The 7,265-nt window shown below is 63.1% G+C and overlaps 1 long non-coding RNA gene across 3 annotated transcripts; it reads left to right on the forward strand.

Moving 5' to 3' along the window:
* Window positions 1–1,304: 1,304 nt before the first annotated feature.
* LOC128773433 (uncharacterized) lies at window positions 1,305–5,541 on the forward strand. Of its 3 annotated transcripts, XR_008417666.1 has the most exons (4): window positions 1,305–2,327; window positions 3,554–3,636; window positions 3,707–4,052; window positions 4,173–5,541. It is a non-coding gene; the product is annotated as an uncharacterized LOC128773433 (long non-coding RNA). The 3 variants fall into 3 exon arrangements; XR_008417665.1 differs by lacking the exon at window positions 3,554–3,636; XR_008417667.1 differs by lacking the exon at window positions 4,173–5,541 and having other exon boundaries at window positions 3,707–4,129.
* The last annotated feature ends 1,724 nt before the right edge of the window (window positions 5,542–7,265 follow it).

Raw genomic sequence — 7,265 nt, forward strand, 5'->3', positions numbered from 1 at the left:
GGGCTCCGTCCTCCACCTTGGCGCCAGCTCCCTGGGTGGCCTCCCGCACGGGGCAATTACCACCTCAGTCACCTCCCACGCGTCTCCGTCCAGAGCCAGGCCAGCCACGGTCCTCCTCGGGCAAGACGCGCCCACGCGGGCGGGGGGCCGGCTCCCTCCTCCTGGCCCCCTCCTCGAACCCTCCCTCCTCCCTTCTCCCTCCCCCTCCCTCCTGTCTCCTCCACCCCTCCCCCTCCCCCTCCTCTCCCTCCTCCCTCCGTCCTCCTCTCTCCCTCCCTCCACCTGGCTCCTCACCCAGGTCACCTGGGCTCTGCCCCTCCCACCCCACCTTCGTGTCCTAGGCTGTCCTCCTCATCTATGAGCACAGCCTCCAACACGGTCCTGCCATCTCCGCTCCGACACGGGCCGCCCTCTGTCCCCGTCCGCACCCACAGGAGGGTGCTCCCTCCTCCCCGGACCCCAGGCCGAGGACCCCCAGAGAAGGTGCCCACTCTACCCCACGCTCCACGGGGGGCCCCCGGCAGCTTCTGGTTGGGTAGAGGCCCCAGTCCCGGGAGAGGGGCCACCCCAGGTGGGCAAGCGAACCCACTTGGCACGGAGCGTGCCTTCAGGTAGGAAATCGGCTGATGTGCCGGGAGCCACAGCTTTCGTGCGGAGACGGCGGAGGCGCAGGTGCCCGCCCACCAGGCGCCCCGGGCCCGGCTCTCGGCGGGCAAGCCCCCTTCTCCCCGCTGCTCCCCGTGGGCCCGAAGTCAGCCCCTGGCCGGAAGCCCCTCCCCTCCACGGTGGACTCCCGGTTTACGCCTCGGCTCGGCGCGTGTGGGATGCTCTCTCCATGTCGGCAGGTGATGCGGAGCCTGGCGCCCGCGGGGGCCAGAGCTGCCTCTGGGCTGCCTTGGCCCAGACGTGGTTTCTCAGGCCATGTGGCGGCATCTCTCAGGAGCACACCCACCGCTCCTCTCCTTCCGGGGGCTTCTGAAAAACACACCGGCCAAGCACCGTTGATGAGGATGGGACGTGGTGTAGCTGCCGGGGAAAATGGGTTCCTCGGAAAATTCGGAACGGAATTGCCGTGCGAGCTGGCAACCCCACCTCTCGGCGTATCCCCCCGAAAGCAGGGACTCGGGGGGATCTGTGCGCACCCACGTTCACAGCAGCCTTATTCGCAACAGCCGACAGGTGGAAGCGACCCGAATGTCCGTCAACGGAGGAGCAGACGAACAGGCTGTGTGTCCATACAGTGGGCTTAAAGGGGCCGACGTGGGGCGGTTGCACGGGGTGGGGTTCCAGATGGCAGGCTTCACAGTTGGCTGAGTGAGGCTGGGGCTGCCAGGCCTGCTGAACTCACAGCCAGTTCCCTTAGATCAGGGAGCTGGAAAAAACCCAAGAATGTGAATAAGTATTTTCCTTACAACCTTCATTAACTATGTCTCTACATGGCCCGGGAGATGTTAATTTCCTTCTGTCCAGGTCTCACTCATAGTGACAGAAACACTGTCTGGGGGTGTCTCTGCCTCCTGGGTCCCCCGTGTAGGGAGAGGCTCCCTCCCTTTCTAGGCAAACTAGGAAAATGATGATGGTGATGGTGAGAGTGGAGATAACGGTGATGGTGGTGATGGTGGGTCAGCAGCTGGGCATACAGCTCTGGGTTTTGAGAACAGTCAGGCTGGAGGGCAAAAATGGGATGTTGTCTGTGACACTTACGTGGTATTTATCTCAGACCAAGGCCAGGGCCCTCTGTGTGGGGTTTGCAGGGAGGAGACTGGGAAGGACGGGCGTCTGGGACATGGAAAGCGGAGGCACCTGCCTTTCTAGTCTCTTCTGACATCCCACCTCACGATCATGTGTCCCGAGCCCGGGTGGCCCTTGGCCGCACGCATGCCTGGGGACGGCAGGGTGGCCGGCCTCCTCCTTCCTCGGCACCGCTCCCCGTCCCGACCACACCCTCGGCAGGACCAGCCCCACGAGGAAGTGCATTCCGGCAGCTTTTGTCCTGGGCGCTGCGGCTGGGTGGGCGGGAAGGTGGCCCGCCCAGGACCGTGTGCTTTTCTGTCTTCGTTTAGGGCAACATGAAGCAACATTAAGCTCTAAACCAGAGCCTCAGAACCGCAGGATTCCATCGTGCCCGGTGGAGCAGAGAATGCTCACTGGGCCCAGACAGTGACCGGCCCGCCGTCCCTCGCTGGGCCCAGACGGTGGCCTGGCTGCACTCCGCACGTGGACCATGCTGTGCGCGGCTAACGCACCCGCTCTGTGTTTCTGTTCTGCACCACAGGCGGTTACCTGGAAATGGGAGGATGGTTCATGACGAAAACTGAGCTCATAAGGTGGGGATTTGCATGAAGTGTTCTTTGACCTCGTTTCTGGGGAGGAAGTAAGAGCTGGGCGTCTACGTGGGTGACTCCAAACTGCTGGCCCGTGTGTGCCCCGTGCAATGCTGTGTAACTCTCGGTGGCTGGGAGGGACGCAGGGACGAGGGGCTGTGGGGCCAGAGTCTGACCTGTCCCGGCAGGCGGGGGCGGGGGGGGGGGGCTCGCCATGCCCTTGGGGGCACCGGCTGCAGCACAGTCTGCTCTTTCTGGAGACACCGGAAGGAGTGTGGTGTGGACGGCGTTTCCCTTTTTTGATAGTCACACACTTGGATAATAATAAAGAACTGCCCTTAAAAATATCCAAATGCAGAGTTGCCGGGAGGTTTTGTAGAAGACGAGGCTCGCTCAGGGGCGCGTGGGGGCAGCATCCGCTTCTGGGGGGGGCGGTCGGCACGGGCCCACACCAACAGGTCCCCGGGCCTGGGCTTCGGCCCCGGGAGCCCCTCTGGGTGCCGTGCAGCCAGGGCAGGGGAGGAGGAGCTGGGGAGCCGCACACGAGTCCTGAGGTCTCCCGTCCAAACTGCAGACTGCCACATCCTGCCACTCTCCACGTGGGCCCCGGGCGGGCGGAGGTGACCTCCTGCCTCGTGCCTGAAGCTGGAGAAGGGCCCCTCGCTTGGTGCGGCGTCGTTTGGGTCCGGTTCAAGGTTCCTTCTGGGGGAAGGGGGGCAGAGCTCGGCCACGGAGCCCCTGCCGCCTGCCCGCGGTGGGTGGGAGTCCTGAGACCTCGGGGCTGAGAAGGGTGGCAGCATCTGATACCCGTTTCCTTGCACTCTCCCGCCAGTGGGAGCTGGGAAGGAGTCACATCTTGCTGGCCTCTCTCCCGCCTGCGGCCAGGGTCCTGAGTCCTTGGCCACCTGGGCCTGCCCCCCGGAATGTTCTGTACCTGGGAAGTGATGCTCATGTGTGGCCAGAGATGCACGTGGTCTGAAGGTGGCGGGGGGGCGGGGGGGAGGGGACAGTCAGACCTCCCAGCGCCCCACCTGCCATGGCTCTGGATGCGTCCTGGGACGGCACCCCGCCCCCACAGCCGGCGGCCCCGCCTCCCACCAAGAGCTGCCTCTGCCCCTGCTCTGCCGACTTCCCTTATGCTGCTGAGTCACGTCCCGGATCCCACTCTGGGCAGTTGTGACTTCTGGCTGGGTTGTCAGCAGCTGAATGTCCTTCCTGCCCCTTGACAGGAAAGTTGCAGTTCTGGAAAATTACCAGGCCAGGAAGCAAGGGAAGTTTCTGCCCTGGGGAGGCCGACAGAGGAATTTCCCAGGTTGGTCCCAGCCTGCGAGGAGAAATACTGGCTCCCGGCAACCTTTACAATTTTTTTTTAGTTTAAGTAGGCTCAACGCCCAGCGTGGGGCTTGAACTCACGACCTCGATATCAAAAGTGGCATGCTCCACCGACTGAGCCAGCCAGGAGCCCCACCCGGTAGCCTTTATTAGAACCAATTTCCTGATTCTCGGGCAGCCGGGAAGGCTGTGTCCCAGACCGCGCTCGTGGACCCAAGCCAGTTTGTTCAAGAGAAACTCGGTCCTTTGTGAGAGGTGGAGACCCTAAGCGGACTCCTTCCAGAAAGCACGGGAACCCCCCGTGACGGCCTGAAGTGACTAAAACACGGCCAGGAGGCACATCCCTGCCCCAGCCCTCCCTAGGCAAACTTCGTGTTCAACGCACCTGAGAGTCAGGTAAATACCGACAGCAGGTTAAACACGAGTTGAACCATTAGAACAGAAAATACAGCTGGTGAGCAGCCCAGAGAGGCTGCGGGCAGGCCCAGCACCGACCGAGCTCGCCGCCCGGCACAGGTCGTTCGTGTCTGTAGGAACCACTGATCTGGACACCCGCCTCCCCCTCTGTCTCTCTGCCGCTGGCCCGCGTGTTTGTCGCGCCCACGTGGGTGTCGCGTGGCGCACAGTTCCGGGGGAGGCTCCCGAACGCTCCTGAGGAGAAGCCACCGACGAGTTATGCACAGCTCAGCCCCGGACGCAGCACGCGAACCTGATGAGCGGAGCTGTGGACAACCCCAGCAACCTGACGGGGGGCCCCCGAGCAAGGGGCTTCGAGGCCAAGTTTGATACTGAAAGAGAAAGCCCGCTGACAGAGGCACACGTGGCACCCGAGGATGCCTGCAGGGTGACATCCACCCGTCTGAGCTGCTCTGCCGTCCAGCACCCACCAGGAGGGCCAGTACACAGGCAGGCCTCAGTTTGCCCATCTGTAAGATGGGACCCAGCCGCGCTGCAGGGAGAGCAAAGGAGGCTGTGCCACCAGGGGCAGGGGCCGCGTGAGCCGTCCGCAAGGGTCCTGGGGCCACCCTCCCAGCAGGTGCTCACAGTTAAGAAACACAGACTTAGACTGTATCTCTTCCTGCTTCAAACCCTCCACGCTCCCGGGAACCTCCCCGCGCTCAGCACCCACGCTCCTTCCCTCAAAGGCCACGTGAGCCTCCTGTTGCTGCTGTGGCAAATCACCGCGAGCCCAGGGCTGAAAACGACACACGGTCCCAGGGCCGAAGTCCAACCCGGCCTCACCGGGCTGCAGGCGTCCACAGGACGGAACTCCTTCCGGAGGCTCCGGGAGAGAATCCGGGTCCTTGTCTGTTCCGGCTCCTGGGGGCAGAGGCCTGGGGTGGGGGGCATGGAGTCCCCACAGAAGCACGGTAAATAGAGAAGAGTCGAGCTCTGGGCTCCTGGGGCCCTCGCTGTAGGACTTGTCGGGTCCTCCGCTCCCCATCAGAGTGGGTCTCCGAGAGCGGCCGGGTCGGCCTGGTGCGCCAGCTCACGCGGCCTTGGAGTCCTTGCTCATCCCTCAGAACACCGAGCGTCACCTTATGGCCGTTAACCCAGGTGGGCTGCCTGCAGGCGGGGGGCTGGCAACATGGGTTTTGAAACCCCAGTCCCGTTCGGCAACCACAGAGTGCTTTAATCTGACTTTAATTAGGTCAGATTTAAAAATTTTAATGACAGGGGGTGCCTGGGGGGCTCAGTCGGTTAAGCATCGACTTTGGCTCAGGTCATGATCTCACGGTTTCGGGGGCTCGAGCCCCGCGTCAGGCTCTGTGCTGACAGCTCGGAGCCTGGAGCCTGGTTTGGATTCTGGGTCCTCTCTCTCTCTGCACCTCCCCTGCTCCTGCTCTGTCTCTGCCTCTCTCTCAAAAGTGAATAAACATTAATAAAAAAATTTTTTTTTTTTTTAGGTTTTAATATCAGTTCAGTTACCGAAAACTTGTATGTATGTTTGGAACAACTTAGGTGGATGAATGTCCTTTTTGGACTATAAATCTTATGAAATTTAAGTACAATCAATCATATCTGATAACAAGTTTAGCGAGTGAATTGAAAAGTGCTGTAAGTGTAACAAAGACACTGGCCTTTGAGGACTTATAGAAAAAAAGGAAAGTATCCCGCCAATAATTCCTTATATTGATCACATGCGTAAGTGGTAAGTTTTGGCTCTATTGGATTAAATAAGATATTCTTTCTCTTTTCCCTTAAGACAGATCTTGCTCAGCCCAGGTAAATAAAACGTATTATTACAGTTAACTTCGCCCATTTCCTGTAAAATTACCCACGTGGCTCCATTATATTTTTATTGGACTGCTTCATTCCAGATGCGCAAAGTGTAAAAAACCCAAGCAAACCCCGGCGGTTTTGCGGCGCCACCTAGTGGAACCGCGGAGAGAGTGCGTTCTCTGGGGAGCCGGCGCGTGGGTGCGGGAGTGCGACCCCCGGGGGCGACGGGGGGTGGGGGTGGGGTGGGGTGAGCAGGGCTCCGTCCCCGCGCCCGAGCGGGAGTCCGGCCACCGTCGCCGCAGGGGCCGGAGGCCTTTCCTCCAAACCACGAAGACAACTTCAAAGCAAGGCTGGCGCAGTGGGGACCAGCCGCGTGCAGTGGCCTGGGCCTCAGCGCGCCGGGGACGCGGGCACCAGGTCCGGCACCAGAACCTTCCAGCGGCCCCGCTGCCCTCCGCGTCCTGTTGCAGCCTGTGGGCTCGGAGCCCGTTCCGAGCCGGGGACCCCGGGCACCGCGCCTCAGTCTCCCCACCCGCCCCCGGCCACCCGGGGGGGCACCTCGTGCCAGCCGACCCCACCTGTGCCGCCCCAGGGCCCCCCCCCCCCCCCAGCCCACCGAGCGGGAGGCCAGTGCCTGCGTGGAGCTTGGGCAGGAGGCCATCCCCCTGCGGGGCTCAAAGCCCTGCGTCGGGGGGTGGGGGGTGCGGTTCCCGCCCCCTCGGGGAAGGTCCCGGCTCGGCTTCGTCACCTTCCCATCAAGGCCACTTCCGGGCGCACCGTGACCCCGCATGACTCAGCCCAGGCCTCCGCGCTCAGGAAACGGCAGGTGACGCAAGGTCACAGTGAAACCACCGTGACTGTGACCCAGAGCTGGAGTGGAAACGTTTGAGGAGCCGTAAATCCTTCCTGGGAAACTCCCCGGGCTTCGCGGGCGGCCGAGCCGCCCGACTCCGGCCTGTGCCGCGTTCGCGTGCGGCCCCGCGTGGCCGGGGGCGGGCGGGGAAACCGAGGTGCCGCGCCCGCGGTCCGGAAACGGGCTCCGAGCCCGCGGGCTGCAACGGGACGGGCGTCCAGCGGGGCCGAGGAGCCCCTGGAAAGTTCCGGCGTCCCGGGTGCGCCGAGGCGCCGCGCCCTCCTCTGCCCCCTGGAGGCCGGCGAGCCTGGGGACGTCCCCGGGAGGCACCGGCAGCCTCTCCACGCCGCGGACGCCAGGCAGCTGGCTTTCCCCGCGCCTCCCTCCCGGATCGCGGGCAGGGACCCCGGGGGACGGCAGCCTGGCTGCACGCTGGCGGGGGTTTCGGTCACCGGTGGTTCCCTACGCGTGGCTTCCACCGCCCACACCGCAAGATCGCTGCGCGCAGGAGGCGGGGCGGGCCCTTCTGGAAT

Source organism: Panthera pardus, unplaced genomic scaffold (assembly GCF_024362965.1).
Source record: "Panthera pardus isolate Hobbes unplaced genomic scaffold, ASM2436296v1 HiC_scaffold_25, whole genome shotgun sequence".
Classification (NCBI taxonomy): Eukaryota; Metazoa; Chordata; class Mammalia; order Carnivora; family Felidae; genus Panthera; species Panthera pardus.